General features: G+C 38.8%; 1 protein-coding gene across 2 annotated transcripts in view; it reads right to left on the bottom strand.

Annotated features, from left to right (window-relative positions):
• LOC147027111 (uncharacterized) overlaps positions 1–25,783 on the bottom strand; it is a 258,621-nt gene that overhangs the window by 50,050 nt on the left and 182,788 nt on the right. The window lies entirely within an intron of this gene.

Here is a 25,783-nt window from a genome sequence, read left to right as displayed (position 1 = left end):
TATATATATATATATATATATATATATATATATATACATATATACATATATTGTATATATACATATATATATATATATATATATATATATATATATATAGTATATATATACATATATACATACAGTGTATATATACATATAGTGTATATATACATATAGTGTATATATATATATATATATATATATATATATATATATATATATATATATATATATATATATATATATATATATATATATACAGATACATACATATGCATTTGGGATGGGGCATGCATTTGGGACCTCAACCAAATGAGTGTACCTACACACTAGATCAGATGGGCGACTGTTCAATCCCGCAAGACTGAGAGCGAAGACCAAGGTACGTGAGGCCCTTATCAGAGACATGCTCTTCGGTGATGATGCTGCAGTCACCTCACACTCTGAACAACAACTGCAGTGTCTCATGGACAGATTCCCTCAAGCCTGCAAAGACTTCGGTCTCATCATCAGCCTGAAAAAGACCAACGTGCTGGGCCAAAATATGGATTCTCCGCCTGTTATCACCATCGACAGGTATGAACTAGACGTTGTCCAACAGTTCACCTATCTAGGGTCTACCATCAACGACAACCTGTTCCTCGATGTCGAGATTAACCAACACATAGAGAAGGCCGCAACAATTCTAGGCCAACTTACAACACCTGTCTGGGAGAATCCAAAGCTCACAGTCCCAACTAAGATGGCAGTGTACAATGCCTGCATCATCAGCACACTCCTGTATGGCTGTGAGACCTGGACAACATTTGCCAAACAAGAGCAGAAGCTGAACAGCTTCCACTTGCACTGTCTTTGCCGTATGCTTGGCATCAAATGGAGTGACAAAGTGCCAAATGCCCAGGTAGTCGCACGCGCTGGCCTTCCTACTATGCACACGCTCCTCAGACAACGCAGGCTGCGCTGGCTCGGCCACGTGTGCCGGATGGAAGATGGCCGCATACCGAAGGATATCCTTTATGGTGAGATAGCCTCTGGCAAGAAATCTATCGGCGGTCCCCAGCTGCGCTACAAGGGTGTCTGCAAGCACGACATGAAAGCTCTGAATATCAACACTGAGAGCTGGGAGGACATAGCAGCTGACCGCAGTAGATGGTGCAGCGTGCTCCAAAGACGACTCAAGGCAGGAGAGGAAAAGATCCAGAACCTGGCTGAAGCAAAGAGAGCCAGACGGAAGGCGCGCTCCTGTGGAGACAACCCTGCGACCACCCACACCTGCACCCGATGCGGCAGAGACTGCCACTCCAGAATCGGACTGATCAGCCATGGCCGACGCTGTTTCAGTTGTGACGTCACCACGGCCTCAAACGACAACTAGGGCGCATCATCATCCATGGTCGACATCGAACGACGGAGGCCTACTACTACTACTACCCCTACTACATATACATATATATATATATATATATATATATATATATATATATATATATATATATATATATATATATATATAGTATAAGGTGTATATATATATATATATATATATATATATATATATATATATATATATATATATATATATATATATATATATATATATATATATATATATATATAAACACCGTATACTATATATATATATATATATATATATATATATATATATATATATATATATATATATATATATATATATATATATATACACACCCATACTATATATATATATATATATATATATATATATATATATATATATATATATATATATATATACACCTTATACTATATATATATATATATATATATATATATATATATATATATATATATATATATATATATATATATATATATATATATATATATATGTATATATATATATATGTTTGGTACAACAGAACTTTCATGGCTGGCTGCCACGACACACACACACACACATATGAATACATATATATATATATATATATATATATATATATATATATATATATATATATATATATATATATATATATATATATATATGAAAACTGTATATATTTATTTATATATATATATATATATATATATATATATATATATATATATATATATATATATGTATATACACACACACACACACACACACACACACACACACACACACACACACACACACACACACACACACACACACACACACACACACGTAATTTTTAAGTTTTCAAATTAGGGAAACAGTTAGCAATTAATTCAGACAGCTTGGATGACAGAATAAAAAGTAAAATAAGTATGCAATGATGTCACTTGCCAGGAGCCAATGACAGTACACCTTGCCTCATGCAGCCAATCAGCAGCATTGCTCGACCGGTCACCAAGCCACAATTAGCATATTTCATGCTTGCTTTGTCTGCTCATTTATCGGTGAATAACAAATAAAAGTTTCTGTCCAAATCATTAACTTTTTTGACCCTGCACTGCCCAGGTCCAAGGCACTTAATATCATACTATCATTCTATTTTCAACTTTGTACAACGAGTGGTTTCGGAAGACATACAAAAATAATAGTAAGTGAAGAGTGTTGTTTCAAATTTCAATTTGCTGAATCGACTGAAGGAATCTATTTTCTTCCTCCAAAGCACTTCCCAGTAACATTTCAGCCCTAAGCAGTGGCTCACTCATTTCATTTTATGATTTGGATCTCACCTTCATTCTTTAACTTTGACACAGCCTTTTGCTCTATTCTTCTTTTATTTTGCTTTTAAACAATTTTTCCATTTTAAGTTTGTTTGTTGTTCATGCAAAGGCAATCATAGCCAATTGTCATGCTTAGTCCCATGTTTATATTCCTAATCCTCATATTGCATTTTCTTTCTGTCTGAATGATAAGTAAGCTTATGGAAATCCTCACTTTCATTTTATGCGCTGTTAGATTGTTAGATGAGTGTGAAATGGTTTGTTTGACATAAAAAGCAGAATCAGTTGATGGTCTTCACAAAAATGTTTATCTTCGAGCCACTTTGAATCTCTCCCTATTATGCTGCAATGTATGAATCCTTCAAGTGAAACCACAACTGATTATTTCAACCCAGGCTGTGGCACGGCTATAGCTGCCCTTATCTTTTAAACATCAGGGCAGTTATTCAACTTATTAAATAAAATTTATCTTTGCATCACTTCCCTGTGGCAGAAACTCTCTGCTCTGGTGTCATATATTTCGTACATATTCAAAAATGGCAGATTGTTTGAAATCTCCATCCATTCCCCATATATGCCATTTTCCTCTTTTCCTTCTTTGCATCTCCTCCCAAATTCCTCTCTCTTTTATTCCTTCTCAATGCAAATTTTTCCCTCAATTATATTCTTTCTTAAGTTTAATCTTTCACAATTTACTCACCATCATCCTACCTTCACCATATGCTTAACAAATAAATATCTATATATCTATATATCGATATATCTCTTTATCTATACATCTATAAATCGATACATATATATATATATATATATATATATATATATATATATATATATATATATATATATATATATATATATATATATATATATATATATATATACAGGGTGTCCCAAAAGTCACCTAGGTATTTTGAAATTAAATAACATTAGTTTTTTAATAATTTGTTTTTCTTTTCTTTTCAGAATTTAGATTAACATTTGGAAATTACCCAAGGAAAAATTTACAACTAAACAAAGAACCAAAATCGTGGAATTTTATTTTAAATTTCATCAATCAATTGTTCTCGCCCAAAGAACATGGACACCGAATAATTTCGCGAAATTCGAGCCAAAAAAAATGGAAAATGCTGTCAAACGAGCCCGTCTCTGCGAAGCCGAAAATGGAGGACTTCTCAGCTGCATCATTTTTAATAAATAAAGCAAATTTATCTCCATTTTGTAAATTTTATTTTGGAATAAAAATAGTCATAAATTATTAAAAAACAAAATGTTATTTAATTTCTAAGTCCCGAGGGACACCCTGCATATGTATGTACATATATATCCCCTTGATTCTCAGCATCCATTTTTATTTCCAGTGAGGTTTATTTGCTGGAATCTGGAAGCCAATTGTTCTTGCTGGGATTATTATTTTCTTTCTGCCAAATTTTGTCTCTCCTATTTCTTATCGACTGTGAGAGCGATAAAAATTTATCGACACCAAGTTATTCCAAGTTGCCACATGTAATGCACATCCTTAAATTAACCTATTGGTTAAAAGGCTTGTCTGATACCGTGGATTTATGATTTTTTTCAAATAAATTTCAAAATTCTCCAGAATCACTGAACTGATTGATGAAAACTTCAAATACAACAAACATGGACTGCATGAGGCACTTCATTTAATGACAAATATATTGTTGATTTTGATGAAGAAAACAGAACGTCTTGACTGTATTTGCCTCCAAATATTGTGCACCCAGACCATCAAATTATGTCCCCATCTTACCCAGCGATCTCTAAAATAACTGGATAGTTTGCCTAATTGGTCAAGTGGTCTTGAAACTACCGGAAACACGCCACCCACCATACTTTTTTCACCCACAACGCAGGAGATCCTGCACGTTTCACCCACAACACAGGAGATTCACGAACTTGCAACATGCTGCATATTTCCGACAAAAATTCCAACTTTTATTGATTTTATCCCATTCCCGGTTTGAAAAAAGCGTTCTTATAGTATTTATCAAATGCCATCATGTGCTTCTTGAGGTTTTACAAACCGCAATGGTCTTGATCAAAGGAGAAGAGAAATTACATTTCATCAGTAAGTGGCATTCACCATATTAACATTCCCATTCATTTGTTTTGCAGGATTCATTTTCAGGGTGATGAAGCGACGAATTGACTGTCTTTTCAGTATTTCAGCACTGACAAGCACGCAAATGACATTCATCCATTTGTGACCCTGAAGGACAGAGGTGGACCAGAAAAACCGTCATCTGGCATTGTTTCCATGTTTGCTGAGGCCGAGAAGTATTTTTAGTGACTCCTGAAGACATCAGGAGGAAAGCTCTTGGAGAGTGATGGGATCTCAGCAGCCCTCTCTGCAGCTGTACTTACACTAAGACACACTTCAGACAAGACACTCTTTCCAGAACTTCACAACCACATTTTTGACACAGCAGCACATAAAAATCAGAAGAACATGCTGGTGAAGATGGCTTCATCCTGCTACACCAATATCAAGCTGTTTCATCTAGGGAAGCGAGCTACAGAAGCTCTTATTGGAACATGCGTTAGGAAACAGATGTCAAAGCTGATTCTGTTGAAGCATCAGTGATTGTGTATATTATATATTCCAGTGTTATAGACTTTCACAACTTTTGGTATATGAAGCATTCCTTTTGGCAGTTGTGATTATTTTCAAAATCAGAATTTAATTGTTTACTCAGAGCCATTAATGCAAGATAACTTTGTGTCTTGATTTCCAGTTTAATAGTTGCATGGGCATTCTATTAAAGTTTGTGACATTTAACAACAATGAAACAAAAGGCTTTTATTACCTCAGCCACCGAAGATTATGTTTTTAACTCTTGTTTGTCTGTCTGTTTTTCTGTGAGCAGGATATCTCAAACAGTCATGGACGATTCGGTCGAAACTTGGTGGATGAGTTGTATAGGTGACAAGAATAAGATGATTACATCTTGGCTCAGAACTGGATCCATAGGATACAAAATATAAACTTCAGCTGGACGAGGCATGCACTCCACCTAGCACCTTTCTAGTTTCTGTGTGTGCTTGTGAAATATTAATCGAGATCTAATGTAAGCAGATGTTTGATTGATGTTTAATATCTCTCTCTCTCTCTCTCTCTCTCTCTCTCTCTCTCTCTCTCTCTCTCTCTCTCTCTCTCTCTCTCTCTCTCTCTCTCTCTCTCTCTCTCTCTCTCTCTCTCTCTCTCTCTCTCTCTCATTTTCAACCTCCATGTTGTTAAAAACAGCTCACCTCCACATAATTCAAAACAAATCCTGCTGTGCAAATCAAAACACCTCACCACATGTCGCTGTGGAGACCGGCTTGTTTTAAATGAGCATAAGTACTGTCATGTGCATGCCAGTTAAGACTGACCTGCATGGATAGCCAACAGTTCTACCTTGGAGGCAAACAGCCGAGTTCACTGGAGATTTTGGCGTATGGGAGGGAGGCGGCAAAGCACGTACCAGACGTATTCAACAGGACGGAGGACAAGGGTTCATACTCAAACTCACAACAAATAGACAAACACAAGCAATCTTAATAAATAGGAGTTTAATGAACAAAAGACAAGAATACATAATCGGAATAAATCAAAGCGTAATGAAAATAAATCAAAGCATGAGGAAATGAAACGTGAGGTAATTTACAGCCGAAAGTCGAGGTGCCTCGACACACAGTTACAAAAACAGCCGAGGGGAAAAGATAAAACAAAAGAAAAATCCCTCCATATTCTGGCATTTAGCCTTGGGTGCCGTCTTTTAGGAGCCTGGTGCAGTTAAAACCGTGTACTCATGTGGCGGTATTCAACGCCAGGGCTCAGAAAGCGCCATGCAGCTTCTTTTCACGAGCGAATATGCCGACCATTCCTCTCTTGCACCACGTCTGTTCACCACAATCGCCCGCCTTCCTTCTCGATCATACGACGAGACGATTTCTGAGGCCCAGTGACAAGGCTACGAAGCATGTTCTTCTTCCCTCCTCATAAACACACACGTTCACGACTCAGCCGAACAGTCCATGACTCACGTTTTGCTCCAGTGCACGAACAAATTTGCGTCAGCATGAACGTAAGAATCGTGCAACCTTCTTTGACATGTCGAGGAGGAGCCAGGGAGTGAGAGCCTCCCATCTCCACTCTGGTTCTCACCCAACTCTCTTCTTTCCCAAACTTTCTGACATCACGCCCATCCATCATCCACCCCAGGGGTGTGGTTTGCGAGTTGTCATTGCTGGAGGCAGGATTTTTGCCTCCTTTGTTTGCTTTGCCTTGGTTGTTGTAGTTTTAAGGACACAATTCCGTTTCAATCGCCGATCTTGTAAATGCAAAAACAAAATTAGAGGTCACAGGGGGCAATCACATACTGGGAGAAAAAAAATATGTAAATAAAAACACCTCAGGTCAGGTCAGGTATGGGAGCATGTGCCAGAACAGCGCGTCGCTGCGTCCACTTTCCGCCGGTACTCCAGGGGCCTCCGTCTGGCCATCCCCCAGCAGATGCCAGGCCCATCCCCATCTCCTTGAGATGATGGTCAACCTGCTGCAACCATGAGGCACGTGGTCGGCCCACTGGCCTCCTCCGCTCATGAGACTCCCTCGCTGAGAGAATCTGGTGAGCAGGATCAGCGTCAGGAAAACGAGCCACATGTCCATACAGCCGCAGCTGACGCTCACGGACCATGCAGGTAACAAATCTCATCCGAGTCTCTCTCAGCAACCGCTCGTTGGACACAAAATCCGACCAGTGATAGCCAAGGATTCTCGGAAGAGACCTGGTACCAAAGGAATTAAGTCTCCGTCTCAGATCCTTGGTCAAAGTCCAAGTCTCGCACCCATAGAGCAAGACTGGAAGTACCAAGGACCTGAAGACTCGGACTTTCGTCCTCCCGCACAGGTACCGGCAGCGCCACACCCCATGATCCAGTGAATCCATGACTCCCCAGGCCCGACCCAGACGTCTATTGACCTCCGGCTCACAACCTGCGGAGACATGAATATCACTGCCAAGGGAAGTGAATCTATCCACGACCTCAACATCCTCACCACAAACAGACACAGACAGGACAGCAGCATCCAAGATGTCACCGAGAGCCTTGATCTTAGTTTTGACCCAAGAAATCCGTAATCCCAATGGCTCCGACTCCTCATTCAGCACCTCGAGGGCCCCCAAGAGGATGTCTAAAGTCTCCGCAAAGATGACTGCATCATCTGCAAAATCAAGGTCCGAGATCTTGACATTGCCAAACGATGCACCGCAACTTGATCTCTCCGACATCCTCGCAAAAATCGAGTCCATACAAGTGCTGAAAAGTGTGGGGGCAAGTACACATCCCTGACGGACTCCAGTAACAACTGGAAATAAGTCAGAGATGGTACCACCACACTTCACAGCACTCTCAGTACCAGAGTAGAGTTCAGACATCAGATCGATCAGTTTTGGTGGCACCCCACGAAGACCAAGAATCCTCCAGAGGACATCCCGATTCACTGAATCGAACGCTTTACAGAGATCAACATAGGCTGCAAGCAGCCCCTGCCGAAACTCTCGTCTGCGTTCGGTGAGGACACGAAGTGCAAAGATACGGTCAATCGTTGACCTCTTTGGTGTAAAGCCTGACTGCTCTGGATGCTGGTGCTCAAGCAGATGGTGGCGAACCCTATCAAGAATTATCCGAGCAAAGACCTTGCCCGGCACTGAGAGCAGCGTCACCCCTCGGTAGTTGTTGCAGTCTTGGCGATCACCCTTCCCTTTCCAGAGAGGGACAACAAGGCCCCTCTTCCAGTCAGTTGGGATGATGCCTGTGTTCCAGGCAGAGCACAAAACTGCGTGCAACGACACGAGTGCAGCATTTCCACCAGCCTTGAGAAGTTCAGCATGGATGCCACAGATCCCTGGAGCTTTGCCCCGTTTCAACTGGTTCACTGCAGCCCGTGTTTCCACAAGCGATGGTGGACCACAGTTGATTCGAGGGTCAGCAACAGGGATTGTAACACCCTTGACGTCCAACTCGACAGCTGGGGGATCAGCCTGGGACAACTGGTACATACTGGGAGAAAAAAAATATGTAAATAAAAACACCTCAACACCATGTTATTAAAAACACCTCACCGTCACGTTATTAAAAACACCTCAAAGCCACGTTTTTAAAAACACCTAACCATCACGTTATTAAAAACACCTCACCACCACGTGATTAAAACCACCTCACAGCCACGTTAATAAAAACACCTCAACACCACGTTATTAAATACACCTCACCGTCACGTTATTAAAAACACCTCAAAGCCACGTTTTTAAAAACACCTAACAATCACGTTATTAAAAACACCTCTCCACCACGTTATTAAAACCACCTCACAGCCACGTTAATAAAAACACCTCAACACCACGTTATTAAAAACACCTCACCGTCACGTTATTAAAACACCTCACCATCACGTGTTTAAAAACACCTTACCTCCACGTTTTTAAAAACACCTCACCGTCACGTTATTAAAAACACCTCGCCACCACGTTATTAAAACCACCTCAAAGCCACGTTAATAAAAACACCTCAACACCACGTTATTAAAAACACCTCACCGTCACGTTATTGAAACACCTCACCATCACGTGATTAAAAACACCTCACCACCACGTTTTTAAAAACACCTAACCATTACGTTATTAAAAACACCTCACCACTACATGATTAAAACCACCTCACAGCCACGTTAATAAAAACACCTCAACACCACGTTATTAAAAACACTTCAGCCCCACTTTATGAAAAACACCTCACCTCCACGTTATTAAAAACACCTCACAGCCATGTTAATAAAAACACCTCACCTCCACGTTATTAAAAACACCTCACAGCCATGTTAATAAAAACACCTCAACACCACGTTATTAAAAACACCTCACCGTCACGTTATTAAAACACCTCACCACCACGTTATTAAAACCACCTCACAGCCATGTTAATAAAAACACCTCAACACCATGTTATTAAAAACACCTCACCCCCACGTTTTTAAAAACACCTAACCATCACGTTATTAAAAACACCTCACCACCACGTGATTAAAACCACCTCACAGCCACGTTAATAAAAACACCTCAACACCACGTTATTAAAAACACTTCAGCGCCACTTTATTAAAAACACCTCACCTCCACGTTATTAAAAACACCTCACCGTCACGTTATTAAAAACACCTCACCGCCACGTTTTTAAAAACACCTAACCATCAAGTTATTAAAAACACCGAACCACCACGTGATTAAAACCACCTCACAGCCAAGTTAATAAAAACACCTCAACACCACGTTATTAAAAACACTTCAGCGCCACTTTATTAAAAACACCTCACCTCCACGTTATTAAAAACACCTCACCGTCACGTTATTAAAAACACCTCACCTCCACGTTATTAAAAACACCTCACCGTCACGTTATTAAAAACACCTCACCATCACGTTAGTAAAAACACCTCACCGCCACCTTATTAAAACCACCACACAGCCACATTAATAAAAACCTCACCATCACATTAGTAAAAACACCTCACCGTCACGTTATTAAAAACACTTCACCGCCACGTGAATAAAAACACTTCACGGCCACGTTAATAAAAACATCTCACCACCACATTAATAAAAACACTTCAAGACCACGTTAATAAAAACACTTCACCGCCACTTTAATAAAAACACTTCACCACCACGTTAATAAAAACACTTCACCACCACGTTAATAAAAACACTTCACCGCCACGTTAATAAAAACACTTCACCACCGAGTAAAAAAAAACACTTCACCACCACGTTAATAAAAACACCTCACGGCCACCTTAATAAAAACACCTCACGGCCACGTTAATATAAACACTTCACCGCCACGTGAATAAAAACACTTCACGGCCACGTAAAAAAACACTTCACCGCCACGTTATTAAAAACACCTTACCTCCACGTTATTAAAAACACCTCACCACCACGTTAATAAAAACACTTCACTGCCACGTGAATAAAAACACTTCACGGCCACGTTAATAAAAACACCTCGCCTCCACGTTATTAAAAACACTTCACGGCCACGTTATTAAAAACACTTCACCTCCACGTTATTAAAAACACCTCACCACCACGTTATTAAAAACACCTCATCGTCACGTTATTATAAAACACCTTACCATCACGTTATTAAAAACAGCTCACCGCCACGTTGTTAAAACCACCTCACAGCCACGTTAATAAAAACACCTCACCGTCACCTTATTAGAAACATCTCACTGTCACGTTATGAAAAACAACTCACCACCAAGTTATTAAAAAGACCTCACCTCCACGTTATTAAAAATACCTCACCGTCACGTTATTAAAAACAACTCACCACCAAGTAATTAAAACCACTTCACCCCCACGTTATGAAAAACACTTCACCGCCACGTTATTAAAAACACCTCACCGCCACGTTGTTAAAAACATCTCACCACCACATTATTAAAAACACATCAAGGCCACGTTAATAAAAACACCTCACCGTCACATTATTAAAAACACCTCACCGTCACATTGTTAAAAACACCTCACCTCTACGTTACTAAAAACACCTCACCTCCACGTTATTAAAAACACCTCACCACCACGTTATTAAAAACACCTCACCTACACGTTATTAAAAACACCTCACCTCCACGTTATTAAAAAACCTCACCATCACGTTATTAAAAAAACCTCACCGCCACGTTATTAAAAACACCTCACCGCCACGTTGTTAAAAACATCTCACCACCACATTATTAAAAACACCTCAAGGCCACGTTAATAAAAACACCTCACCGTCACATTATTAAAAACACCTCACCGTCACATTATTAAAAACACCTCACCTCTACGTTATTAAAAACACCTCACCTCCACGTTATTAAAAACACCTCACCGCCACGTTATTAAAAACACCTCACCTCCACGTTATTAAAAACACCTCACCTCCACGTTATTAAAAAAACCTCACCGTCACGTTATTAAAAACACCTCACCGCCACGTTATTAAAAACATCTCACCGCCACGTTATTAAAAACACCTCATCGCCACGTTAATAAAAACACTTCACCGCCATGTTAATAAAAACACTTCACCACCATGTTAATAAATACACCTTATGGCCACGTTAATAAAAACACCTCACGGCCACGTTAATATAAACATTTCACCGCCACATGATTAAAAACACTTCAACGACATGTTAATAAAAACACTTCACGGCCACGTTAATAAAAACACTTCACCGCCACGTTAATAAAAACACTTTACCGCCACGTTATTAAAAACACTTCACCACAAGTTAATAAAAACACCTCACCGCCATGTTAATAAAAACACTTCACAGCCACATGAATAAAAACACTGCACCACAAGTTAATAAAACACCTCACCGCCACGTTAATAAAAACACTTCACCGCCACGTGAATAAAAACACTTCACGGCCACGTTAATAAAAACATCTCACCTCCACATTAATAAAAACATTTCACATCCACATTAATAAAAATACTTCACCACCACGTTAATAAAAACACTTCACCGCCACTTTAATAAAAACACTTCACCACCACGTTAATAAAAACACTTCACCACCACGTTAATAAAAACACTTCACCGCCACGTTAATAAAAACACTTCACCACCGAGTAAAAAAAAAACACTTCACCACCACGTTAATAAAAACACCTCACGGCCACGTTAATAAAAACACCTCACGGCCACGTTAATATAAACACTTCACCGCCACGTGAATAAAAACACTTCACGGCCACGTTAAAAAAACACTTCACCGCCACGTTATTAAAAACACCTTACCTCCACGTTATTAAAAACACCTCACCACCACGTTAATAAAAACACTTCACTGCCACGTGAATAAAAACACTTCACGGCCACGTTAATAAAAACACCTCACCTCCACGTTATTAAAAACACTTCACGGCCACGTTATTAAAAACACTTCACCTCCACGTTATTAAAAACACCTCACCACCACGTTATTGAAAACACCTCACCGTCACGTTATTATAAAACACCTTACCATCACGTTATTAAAAACAGCTCACCGCCACGTTATTAAAACCACCTCACAGCCACGTTAATAAAAACACCTCACCGTCACCTTATTAGAAACATCTCACTGTCACGTTATGAAAAACAACTCACCACCAAGTTATTAAAAAGACCTCACCTCCACGTTATTAAAAACACCTCATCTCCACGTTATTAAAAACACCTCAATGTCACGTTATTAAAAACACCTCACCTCCACGTTATTAAAAACACTTCACCGCAAGCTTAATAAAAACACCACCACCGAGTTAATAAAAACACTTCACCACCACGTTAATAAAAACACCACCACCGAGTTAATAAAAACATTTCACCACCACGTTAATAAAAACACTTCACCACCACGTTAATAAAAACACTTCACCGCCACGTTAATAAAAACACTTCACCACCGAGTTAATAAAAACACTTCACCACCACGTTAATAAAAACACTTCACCGCCATGTTAATTAAAACACTTCACCACCGAGTTAATAAAAACACTTCACCGCCACGTTAATAAAAACACTTCACCGCCACGTGAATAAAAACACCTCACCGTCACGTTATTAAAACACTTCACCGCCATGTTATTAAAAACACTTCACTGTCACGTTATTAAAAACACCTTACCGTCACGTTAATAAAAACACTTCACCGCCACATTATTAAAAACACCTCACCGCCACATTATTAAAACCACCTCACAGCCACGTTCATAAAAACACCTCACCGTCACCTTATTAAAAACATCTCACCATCACGTTATGAAAAACAACTCACCTCCAAGTTATTAAAATCATACTCACCTCCACGTTATTAAAAACACCTCATCGCCACGTTAATAAAAACACTTCACCGCCATGTTAATAAAAACACTTCACCACCGAGTTAATAAAAACACTTCACCACCATGTTAATAAAAACACCCCATGGCCACGTTAATAAAAACACCTCACGGCCACGTTAATAAAAACATTTCACCGCCACGTAAATAAAAACACTTCACCACCACGTTAATAAAAACATTTCACGGCCACGTTAATAAAAACACTTCACCGCCACGTTAATAAAAACACTTTACCGCCACGTTATTAAAAACACTTCACCACAAGTTAATAAAAACACCTCACCGCCATGTTAATAAAAACACTTCACAGCCACATTAATAAAAACACTGCACCACAAGTTAATAAAACACCTCACCGCCACGTTAATAAAAACACTTCACCGCCAAGTGAATAAAAACACTTCACGGCCACGTTAATAAAAAAATCTCACCACCACTTTAATAAAAACACTTCACAGCCACATTAATAAAAACACTTCACCACCACGTTAATAAAAACACTTCACCGCCACTTTAATAAAAACACTTCACCACCACGTTAATAAAAACACTTCACCGCCACGTTAATAAAAACACTTCACCGCCACGTTAATAAAAACACTTCACCACCGAGTTAAAAAAAAACACTTCACCACCACGTTAATAAAAACACCTCACGGCCACGTTAATAAAAACACCTCACGGCCACGTTAATATAAACACTTCACCGCCACTTGAATAAAAACACTTCACGGCCACGTTAAAAAAAAACTTCACCGCCACGTTATTAAAAACACCTTACCTCCACGTTATTAAAAACACCTCACCACCACGTTAATAAAAACACTTCACCGCCACGTGAATAAAAACACTTCACGGCCACGTTAATAAAAACACCTCACCTCCACGTTATTAAAAACACTTCACGGCCACGTTATTAAAAACACTTCACCTCCACGTTATTAAAAATACCTCACAGCCACGTTAATATAAACACCTCACGGACACGCTAATAAAACCACATCACCGCCACGTTATTAAAAAAACTTCACCTCCACGTTATTAAAAATACCTCACGGTCACGTTAATATAAACACCTCACAGACACGCTAATAAAACCACTTCACCGCCACGTTATTAAAAACACTTCACCTCCACGTTATTAAAAACACCTCACGGCCACGTTAATAAAAACACTTCACCTCCACGTTATTAAAAACACCTCACGGCCACGTTAATAAAAACACTTCACCTTCACGTTATTAAAAACACTTCACCACCATGTTATTAAAAACACTTCACTGCCACGTTAATATAAACACCTCAAGACACGTTAATAAAACCACTTCACCCCCACGTTATTAAAAGCACTTCACCTCCACGTTATTACAAACACCTCATGGCCACATTAATAAAACCACCTCACAGTCACGTTATTAAAAAAACCTCACTGTCACGTTATTAAAAACACCTCACCATCACGTTCATACAAACACCTCACCTCCACCTTATGAAAACCACCTCACAGCCACGTTAGTAAAAGCACCTCACCGCCACGTTATTAAAAACACCTCACCGTCACGTTAGTAAAAACACCTCACCTCCACCTTATGAAAACCGCCTCACAGCCATGTTAATAAAAACACCTCACCATCACGTTATTAAAAACACCTCACCCCCACATAATCCTCCCCATAATTCAATGCATGCAAGCATTGAAAAGTGTGGGGGCCAGTCCACCGCCCTGGCGAACCTCAGTAACAACTGCAAATAAGTCGGAGATGGCATTACCGCAGTTCACAACACCCTCAGTAACAGAATATTGTTCAGACATCAGATTGATCAGTGTTATTGGCAACTCACAAAGAGAAAGAATCTTCCAGATGGCATCTGAGTCACTGAATTGAATGCTTTGCAAAGATCAACAAAGGCTACAAGCAGACCCTGCCAAAACTCTTGCCTGCATTCGGTGAGGACATGAAGAGCAAGGATACGATCAATTGTTGACCTCTTTGGTGCAAAGCCTGAGTGTTCTGGATGCTGGAGCTCAAGCAGATTATCCGAGCAAAGACCTTTCCCGGCAATGAGCTGCAGTGTCACCCCTCGGTAGTTGTTGCAGTCTTGGCGATCACCCTTCCCTTTGCAGATAGGGACAGCATGGCTACTTTTACAGTTAGTTTGGATGATGCTTGTGTTCCAGGCAGAGCACAGCACTGCATGCAACAACATGAGTATAGCATTTCCAGGAGCCTTAAGAAGTTCAGCATGGATGCCATAGTTCCCAGCTTTACTCCCATTCAACTGCTTCACCCCTGTCTGTGTTTCCACAAACGAAGGTGGATCACAGTTGATTGGAGGGTCAGAAATAGGGATAGTAACGCCACTGACATTCCACTCGAGAGCTGGTGGATCAGCCTGGTACAGCCGCCCAAAGTTACCGGCCCAGTAGGCTTTCACTTCACACTCCTCTGTCAGGAGACCATAACCCTCCACTCTATCTGCAGTGCACTGAGGGATGGGTTTGAAGGAACGCCATGCGCGAATTCCCCTGTCAGCAGGATGAGAATCACTTGACCACAGGTGATACTCTACCTCCTCACAGATTCCTTGCACATTGGCCTCCTTGTCCACCCTCAATGCACATACAGTTTTAAACCTCAGCTCCCTGAACAGCTCAGCTCTGCCATTAAGCCTGGCCCTGTGACTATGGACAACAGGATCCAGTGTCCTTTGAGAAACAAAATTATACTTCGGCTTACGGTGCGTTACAAGACATCTACCGGCAACATCAAGGACGATGGTCTTGAAGGCACTCCACAACTCTTCAGGATTCCCCCAAAGCACCAAGACACCCGAAATCCACACTCAGCCTATTTGCAAACTCCTCAGCTACCATTTAATCCTTGAGCTTGCCAACATCTCCTGGATTGAAGCTGAAACTTCAGGGTTGCTACAACAAGCCTGTGGTCAGTATTGAGGAACTGAGCACTCCGGTAGACCATGCAGTTGTGGATCATTCTCCAGTGACCATCAACGAGCACATGGTCAATCTCCTTTGCCACACCACCAGAATTGGAATACCAAGTCCAGCTATGAGCCTGTGGGCACTAAAACCATGAACCAGCCACTCTAAGTCCATGATTTCCTGCAAAGTCAAGGAAATTAGTGCTATCCTGTTTCACAGTTCCAAGCCCTTGAGGAACCACACATGTCTCATAACCATACCTAGCAGTTCCATTCGATGCATTGACATCCACCAAGACTAGAGTATCTTGCCTGGGGAAATGATCAACCACAGACTCGAGAGTGGCAAAGAATGCAGCCTTCGGTGTGAGATCACTCGCCTCAGTTGGAGCATATACAGAGACCAGGGAAACAACACCCAAGGTGTGACAAATCCTTCATCTCAAAATACACTCGTTGACCATTGTTACTTCAATTATCATTACACTCAGCTGATTCAATACAGCTACAGCAAATCCTTGGGAATGGTATCCCTCAGAGCGACCCGACCAATAGAAGGTGTAGCCACAATCCATGATCTCACCACTATCTGGTCTCCAAACCTCAGAGAGTGCTGCAATACCGATGTTGAAATGCTTGAGCTCAGATAATAACAGAAAGGTGATAATCCTCTCAATAGGATAGGACATTCTAGGCACCCACCTCAAGGGCCCGTCTCTGGTTAACCCAAGGAGACCGCTGTCTGGTAGACGACACATCAGCACCACTCCGACACACACTACTGCGATTTTACCCAGGAAGGTTACCCCGTGGTTTTCCTCCTGTCATCAAAAGTGGGGGTCCCGAAGGCTTTGCCCCAAACCTATCATCCAGTGAGCTTCCCTGTGAAGGGCAGCTGCACAGAAGGTCCTCCCACAGAGTGGGTTTTCAATATTCCTTGCGCTTTTCTTGTGTTTTGTGGAGTGAAGGCTTTTTACAGTGGCCAGATTGCAAATCCTGCCACAAAAGTCCTGAAAAAAGGTAAACCAACTGCAGTAGGACTTCCGCAAACACAGCACGGCACTAGATATGGTTGGCCGTTGGCTCATAAGGAGCTCCTCCACCCACAATCACCTCACCACCACTGAATTCAAAACACCTTGCCACCACATTATTAAAAACATCTCACCAACACAAAACTGCCACATGATTAAAAACACCTCACGCTGACATACCCGCCATGTTATTAAAAACACCTCACCTCCACGTAATTAAAAACAGCTCCCACTGCAATTAAAAACACCTCACCACACATCACTCTCGAGACCGGCTTGTTTTAACTGACAATAAGTACTTGAGTTGCTGTGTTATCATGATTTACACCAAGCAGAATTCAAACAGTCGTTTTGCATATTCACTTGTAATGTTCATGATATTACATTTTTATTAGCAATTGAAATTGAAGATTTAAGTGAAATTTTTTTTTTCAAAATATGAAAAAACGAAAGAAAAAGAAAAAGAAAAAGCTTTTTTTCATAAAAAATTCAACAAAAATACCCTTTGGACACAGGAGAGGTCGATGCAGCCCTTAAGTTTGGTACAATATCACAAAAGTTTGAGACATATAGTAGTTCAGTGACAACACAGACACTGCACATATATATACAGTATATAAATAGATATATCTCTCATGCAGATGGTGGAATCTATTATAATTTTGAACAGTTTATATCTCTTAGATATTCTGTTCACGAAGTTAATGGCAGGTCATGTATCATGAACACAAAACACACATGCTACGTCATGTTATGCTGAAAGACAGAGATGAGACAGTTTTGTTATTAGGAGAACTTACTGATGAATTGGCTCTGCTGATTTAGCAGACAGCTCTCTGGCTTTATTGTCACATACGTGAGCCAAGAAGCAGAGAAAGAAAGGAAACTATGGGAAGAGGGATGACAGTGTTGAAAAAAATATATAAAAAGGTTCTTTCAAAAACGCACATATTTTCCAGGACGTAATTTTCTCAATTCATGAGGTGTGTTAGTATTTTGCTGGTAGAAGCTTACCTGATTATCTATTTTTCAACACCATAATGTTGAGTATAGCAGAATTATCTTACTTGATCTTACCATCATGCATCTTTCCCAAAACCACATGCCTTTTCTTTCCCTCTCTCCCATCTGATATAAGGAAATCTAACACAGGTGGAGGCCATTCAGCCCATCATGCCTGTGTGACCCAGTCATCATAATCATGTGATTTCACAATTGCTGTGGTTCAGTGATGATTTCAGCACAAGTTAGATCAGAATAATGTGTTATATTTTCCATATTCTCTTCAATTTTAATGTAGAATGTCAAGAGTATATGATGAAAATCCATTCCACATAATCATAAACAACAATATTTAATCAGCTATGCGTAATTAATGGCATAGCATATTTCTCATTACACTTTATCAGTATCACTCTCGGGCAACAGGAGCAACTAAAATTCCTATAAAAAAAAAATATATATATATATATATATATATATATATATATATATATATATATATATATATATATATATATATACACGAGGTGTGTTCAAAAAGTATCCAACCTTAATTTTTCGTGCGTAAACAAGCTAGGGAGGCGTGGTTTGGTGCACATATGTAGGCGATCCTAATCCGTATGCATGAATATTTTCTTGCCTGCAGAAGCTGTCAGTCGCCGACAGACCGCCGATGAATGAGGAAGTGTAAGTGAGCGCCGTCGGATTTTCGTTTTTGACAAAATGACGGATCACTGTGGTCTCATCGCCAGTGATCACTGTGTTGAAGAAGTTGGGATCGCTGTTCACAGTCGCCAGCATGTCCTGTGCGATCTCCAAACGGAGTTGCTTCTGCTCGATCGTTAGCAGCTTTGGCACGAACTTCGCTGAGATTCTCCTTAAGCCCAAATCCTCAGTTACAATGGAATGAACGGATCCATTGCTGACGCCCACCTCGTCTGCAAGTTCTCTGATCGTGATTCGACGATCCTGCATCAGCAGGGTCCTCACTTGGTCAATGACGATCTCATTTCGGGATGTTGAGGGCCTACCAGAACGTGCTTCACTTTCCACTGATGTGCGACCATCTTTGAAGCGGTTGTACCACTCTTTTATCTGTGTGGTGCCCATTGCTTCGTTCCCGAAGGCCTGTTGAATCTTGCGGATCCTTTCCACTTGGGAATCGCCAAGCTTTACACAAAATTTGATGCAGTAGCGTTGTTCAAGTTTTTCATCATTTTGTCAAAAACGAAAATCCGACGGCGCCCATTTACACTTCCTCACTCATCGGCGGTCTGTCGGAAACTGACAGCTTCTGCAGGCGGGAAAATATTCATGCATACCAATTAGGATCACCTGCATACGTGCACCAAACCAAGCCTCCCTAGCTTCATTTGTTTATGCACGAAAAATTAAGGTTGGATACTTTTTGAACACACCACGTATATATATATATATATATATATATATATATATATATATATATATATATATATATATATATATATATATATATATATATATATTTATATATATATATATATATATATATATATATATATATATATATATATATATATATATATATATATATATATATATATATATATATATATATATATATATATATATATATATATATATATATATATATATATATATGAAGACCAAAAGGGGAAAACCAGAGATGTCACTTTTTATAAATTTCAGGGTTATTGCACCTGCCAATAGTTGGCAACATAAGGTTTCCTCTCACAATATTACTTTAACAAATAATCAGGGGTGTCACATAATTTATATGGTATAAAATTTAGCCGTGCAATGAAAAAACAAGTGTTGTCAAAGCTGAACAAGTAGAAACCGAGAGTTGTCAGTACTTTACTCCTGGTTATCTCCCTTTCATTCATGTTAACTGTTCCACCATAATATTCAGAGTTGAGAAACTAAAAAATGAAAGGTTGTAAAACTTTCACAGCATAAACTCTGAGTACTGCAATGGCCTATTTGGTTATATCATGGGCTCCGTAGTTGGTGCATATCGTGGTTCAAGCCTGGTCAAACCTTTATTGTGACTTTTATGGGACCCACACCGTAGCTTAATAGTTAGCGCATCTGAGTACCCATCCTCATTCGATGTACCCACCGCCCAATAAACCTGCTTAGGTATATGAGGGAGTCACATGAGGTGACTTCGGCTATAGCGGGGGTGGTTTATCCTTGGTTTCCTCCCGGTTTTCCATCATATTAAGTAGTACGGAGTAAGAAATGGAGAATCCGTCGTCATATAAGCGAAATACCCTTGAGTATGGCGTTGAACACCAATCAAACAAAAAAACAATGACTGTTTAATGTTGAAAAAAATAATCTGTGATCACCAAAGTCATGTCATGTATGCTAATAACCAACAAGCATGAATTTGCTACACATCCTGGGTTAAAATTGCATGGCAATTATTAAACAAGGGAATAAACAGTGATGTCAGTTTGCAACATTGATTCGTTCTTTGCTCTTAAATTAAATAACACAGAAGCATGGCAAATGCTACATGCTTAATTTGATCGGCCAATGATCACTCTTCCTTTTACTGGAAAAGAAATCTATATGACAGTTATTAAACAATCCACCAAAGTCTTGAAACTTTGTTCTTCAGTTTCTTCAAAATTGACTTATCCTGACATCTCTGGTTTTCCCTTGTGGTATATATATATATATATATATATATATATATATATATATATATATATATATATATATATATATATATATATATATATATATATATATATATATATATATATATATATATATATACATATATTCATTCTGCATCTCTTCTTTCAAATACAAGAAATGGATTCTTTATTTTTGTTTTTCATTTTAGGTCACATAAGATACTCTTTATCATTGATAACTTACCTCATGAAATTCAGGTTAGGAGGTGCCTTGTATTGTATTTTTGGGGAATTTTATCAGATTGTATCCAAAGCATTGCACATACAAGGTGTAATCCCAACATTCAAATCCCACTAAGTTGGCAAAGAAAAAAAAACATTGTAAAGGCCAAATTGTATCTTGAATAAAGACTAAAAAAAAAAAGACAGTATCCTTGAGACCAACAAACTATCGGAAAAAAAAAATCACTGACAATTTTCAACATTGAAATTATCGACATAAGTCAGGAAAAATTTGCATAGAATAGTGGTTAATAAATGAAAGACAGTTACTGTTTCTTCAATATTGGGGGCATAAATATAATGCATAATGAACACAATCATGCTTTCTCACATTGTACAAACAAATTAATGCATTTATGATACTTAACATTTATTACATAAAGCTTGCAATATTGAGTTGATCTCCTTTCTTGAGGAATTTTCAGCTTTGTTTTCTTTGCAAGATCAAGGCCCACAGAGAAGAGCAAGGTGATGGAGGGTTAAAAGGTAAATACCCGACAGTGTGGCCACAGTTAGATACAATAAGCAAAGGATTGAACAGCCCCCTCGGGAGAACTGGCGTGGCGTGGCGTGGCGTGGCAAAAGGAGCCCTTTGTTTTATTGGAGTATAAATGATATTTTGAGATGTTTCATGCAGGAATTCCAAATGTAATTAAAAAAACATTTGGCTGGAAGAAAATTATCAGTGGGATGCTCTTGTAGTTAATTTTATGTTTTTTTGGTGTTCACTTACCTGTTTAATTGCACAAGTATTTTCTATAAATAAATGCATAATAATGGCATCATATATATATATATATATATATATATATATATATATATATATATATATATATATATATATATATGTTCAGACACTTTGAGAATTATATAAAGGATTTCTTGTTCGATGCTAGCCAGTTGCACAACAAGAATAGCCAGAAAGATAATTAAGTTTCATAAAAATTAATATGAATGAGCTACAATCATTTATTATGGATGCATCATTTGGGGCACATGGTGCACAAATTTATACTACCTATATATTGTGAAATGACATAAAAGTGATAAAGGGACCACAGTGATCAAGCAACAGTGATCCATGCAACACCGAGGTTAAAAAATCTTAAAAATCTAATTGCAATCCATCTCTTTTGTGTCCAATTATATTTATCCAAATAGATGAGTGCAAATGAAATTTATAATGATTGTCGTACATTAATTCAATGCAGTGCAATGTCGTGATGAATGAAATGTATGACGTACGGGGGTCATATTAACTATCTTGATTTAGGACTGGCAGGATAGCTTAAATGTGTGGGGACTCGCCTTTGAGCTGAAGCCGAACCCTCGTCTGGATTTGAATCTCGACCCATTCCCGCTGGTGATTCATATGCATGGCGAGGCATCCACATGTTTACCGTTCGTAAGAAAGACACGAAGTCAGAGAACAGATCTGCCAACACTGGGGGTGTTGATGGATGTTTAAGATCCCACATCATCTTTGACAAAGAGTAGTTATCATCTTCACCCAAAGCAAATTACATATTCTTGCCACAGTTAAACATCAGGCCAATCCAGCTGATTGCGGAAAGCCTTAGACCAGAATCTTCACCCTCACCCCCATCTCACTGCATAAATTGGGACAGTTAAAGAAGAAGACTAATTATCCTGCTTGTTTTTTGTATCAAAAACTTAGCAGCATTTTTTTTACATTTATCGAAGTATGTATATAAATCACATGTTGGAAAAACGAGAGATAGATATTAGTGTACTTAATCATAAATTACAAGGACATTAGTATGTAATAAATAAATACTGTACATGGGATTTTAACTGAGGTTTCAAGCATCATGAGGCATTACATCAGCCGACAATGCTAAACAAGTCAAAAAAAAATTATCAACTATATATCTGCAATCACAAAACGATCACAAAGTATAAGCCTCCCCCAGTGCCTGTAATCCAATGATGGCCATGATATATTTGGACCATGACATGACCTTGAACTTCAACAATTCGAGATAGAGCATAAGTTAAGAAAATGTGTATCCATCTACAATCTATCCACAAAACTTAACATCATGAAAATAGGAGGAAAATTATTCAAGTTCTGATCGAAAAGGTGTTTTTTGTTAATTAGGTCACAATCTGAAAAAGGGAGGTCAACGACATTAATTAAATGCCAGGTGCACTATTACGATGGAATATCACCTTGGAAAGCCAAGTGGTCTTTGAGATTCTTCATTGTCAAAATTGAGCGATGACAAAAACCTCGTTTTTTTTTTTTTTCAAACGGCCAAAAACCTCTTTTTTTTTTCTTCAAAAATCGCTGTTTTTATCACCATTTCACCTTGACCTTTAACCTGGAGGGGTATGATGTAAATGAAGCTTAAATGCACCTTCCTCTAGGCCATCTAGAAAAAGTAATTTCGTTATAATCAGACAAACCTTAGTCGAGTTATGGTGAAAAATGATGTTTTGCCTATAATTAGGTCATGACCCTAAAAATTAGGTCAAGGTCAATGTTTTCTTTTAACTTCAACCCAGCAAACTTTATATTCCCATCATTTATGTAAAATTTAATTCCAGAAGTCCCAGCTGGATCTGAGATACTGCTCGGATATTGGCAGAAAGAAAAATAAAAAAGGAAGAAAAAAACTCGAAATGGTGGTTTCGAACTTCTTGGGGTCTTACAAACTTTGAGATATCATTAAAAACTAGGGACACCAATTGTATAAACAAACCCTACAACAGGTATGAATAAACCTCCCTACCCTATAGCAGAGAGGGAGAGGGTAGGGGGAGTGTGGAGAGATATTTAATTGTGATTGAAAATGTGCAAATGCTTTATTTTGGTTGAAATAATGATTTAATGTTGTGGTGAATTGTAATAAAATGTTTTTTACACTTTGATCATTTAGATAAGGAAAATATCAAAGAGGCTTCATGCAAGATGGTAATGACAATTCACAAGGTACCACAAACTAATTCAGCTACAGGACAAAGGTTACTTGGCCCATCATGCCTGCAATGAAGTCATGTCATCATGCCTACTCAGCTCTCCGATAAAATCAAGGAGGACAAATTATTATTCAAGTTCCACCAAATAGGGAATTCTACTTGGGTACAGGAATACAATCACCTACCCTTTTCAAAAGATTCCATGATAGAGAATCTCAGTGTGAACAAATAGCTTGTTTTACATACACAAAAGACAGCATGCTTTGACAGCCATGACTGATGCTGAAATGGAAAAGATTTCTAGTTAAATCCAACTTGCTGAGAAATGAAACCCAGACTTCACAATTTAGTGGGTAGTACACATCCCAAATTATCTATCCTTCCATTCTGGCTGGTACAACACGATTCATCCAAAAGTTTATATTTTTCTTAACATGCACTTTATCCTTCCTACAATTCACGGACCGGTAAAGAAGTGCAGTGAAGTGTATCAAAATATATTATTTGCCTTACATGGTGTCAATTACATTTAGTTGTCTAGTCTGAGTTTCATTTTGAACACGAACACGAATACGAACTACTGACGTGGTGTTTTGCAGGAAGGGGCGCTGCATCATAAAGTGTGTCATCCCTTAGGTGTTAAGCCGGGTGTCTTGTCTGCTGGCATTAGTTGGTGGATGTTAAAGTTCGCACAGTGTCTATCGCAAAAAGTATGTGAGCTATCAATTTCATGTCACCTTCAGCCAAACGGCATGTATGGTCAGCCAGCCGGTTCATGAAAGATTTTGACCAATAACTTTGCCCACAAGAAGCTGGGATTAATTGGGACCAGTAAATAATTATTAACTCTGCTACCATAGGTGGGCGGAGGTTATCTTTTCACCCCTGTCTGTTCGGCTGTGAACAGGATATTTCAAAAAGTTACGGACTGATTTGTATGAAACTTGGTAGACAGGTTTGGTATGTCACAAATACGAATTTATTCAATTTTGGTGAAGTTGGGAAGGTGATAACAACAAGCCAAATGGATTTTGCTTAAAATCCAGATGTATCCTATCAGTGGGATACACAACGTAAACTGTTCAGCCTGGCAGAGGTATGCGCTTTCCCGGGTGCCATTCAAGTTAAGAATGTAAAATACTGAATATCTAATTCCAAAATATTCTGCACAAAGTTGTCCAAAATGGCAGAGATACACGCAACGAATATGAAATGAATGCAATTAACACCATCTTGGATTACACAACATGCAGTTAAGATTGAAAAGTAAATAAATAAATAAACAAACAAATAAATAATCGTCATTTTATC

This window comes from Eptatretus burgeri, chromosome 5, assembly GCF_056783735.1.
Source record: "Eptatretus burgeri isolate ZD-2024b chromosome 5, Ebu_testis_v1, whole genome shotgun sequence".
In the NCBI taxonomy this organism is placed as follows: Eukaryota; Metazoa; Chordata; class Myxini; order Myxiniformes; family Myxinidae; genus Eptatretus; species Eptatretus burgeri.
Note: the sequence above shows the minus strand (reverse complement) of the source record. Positions and strands in the feature narration are given on the sequence as shown.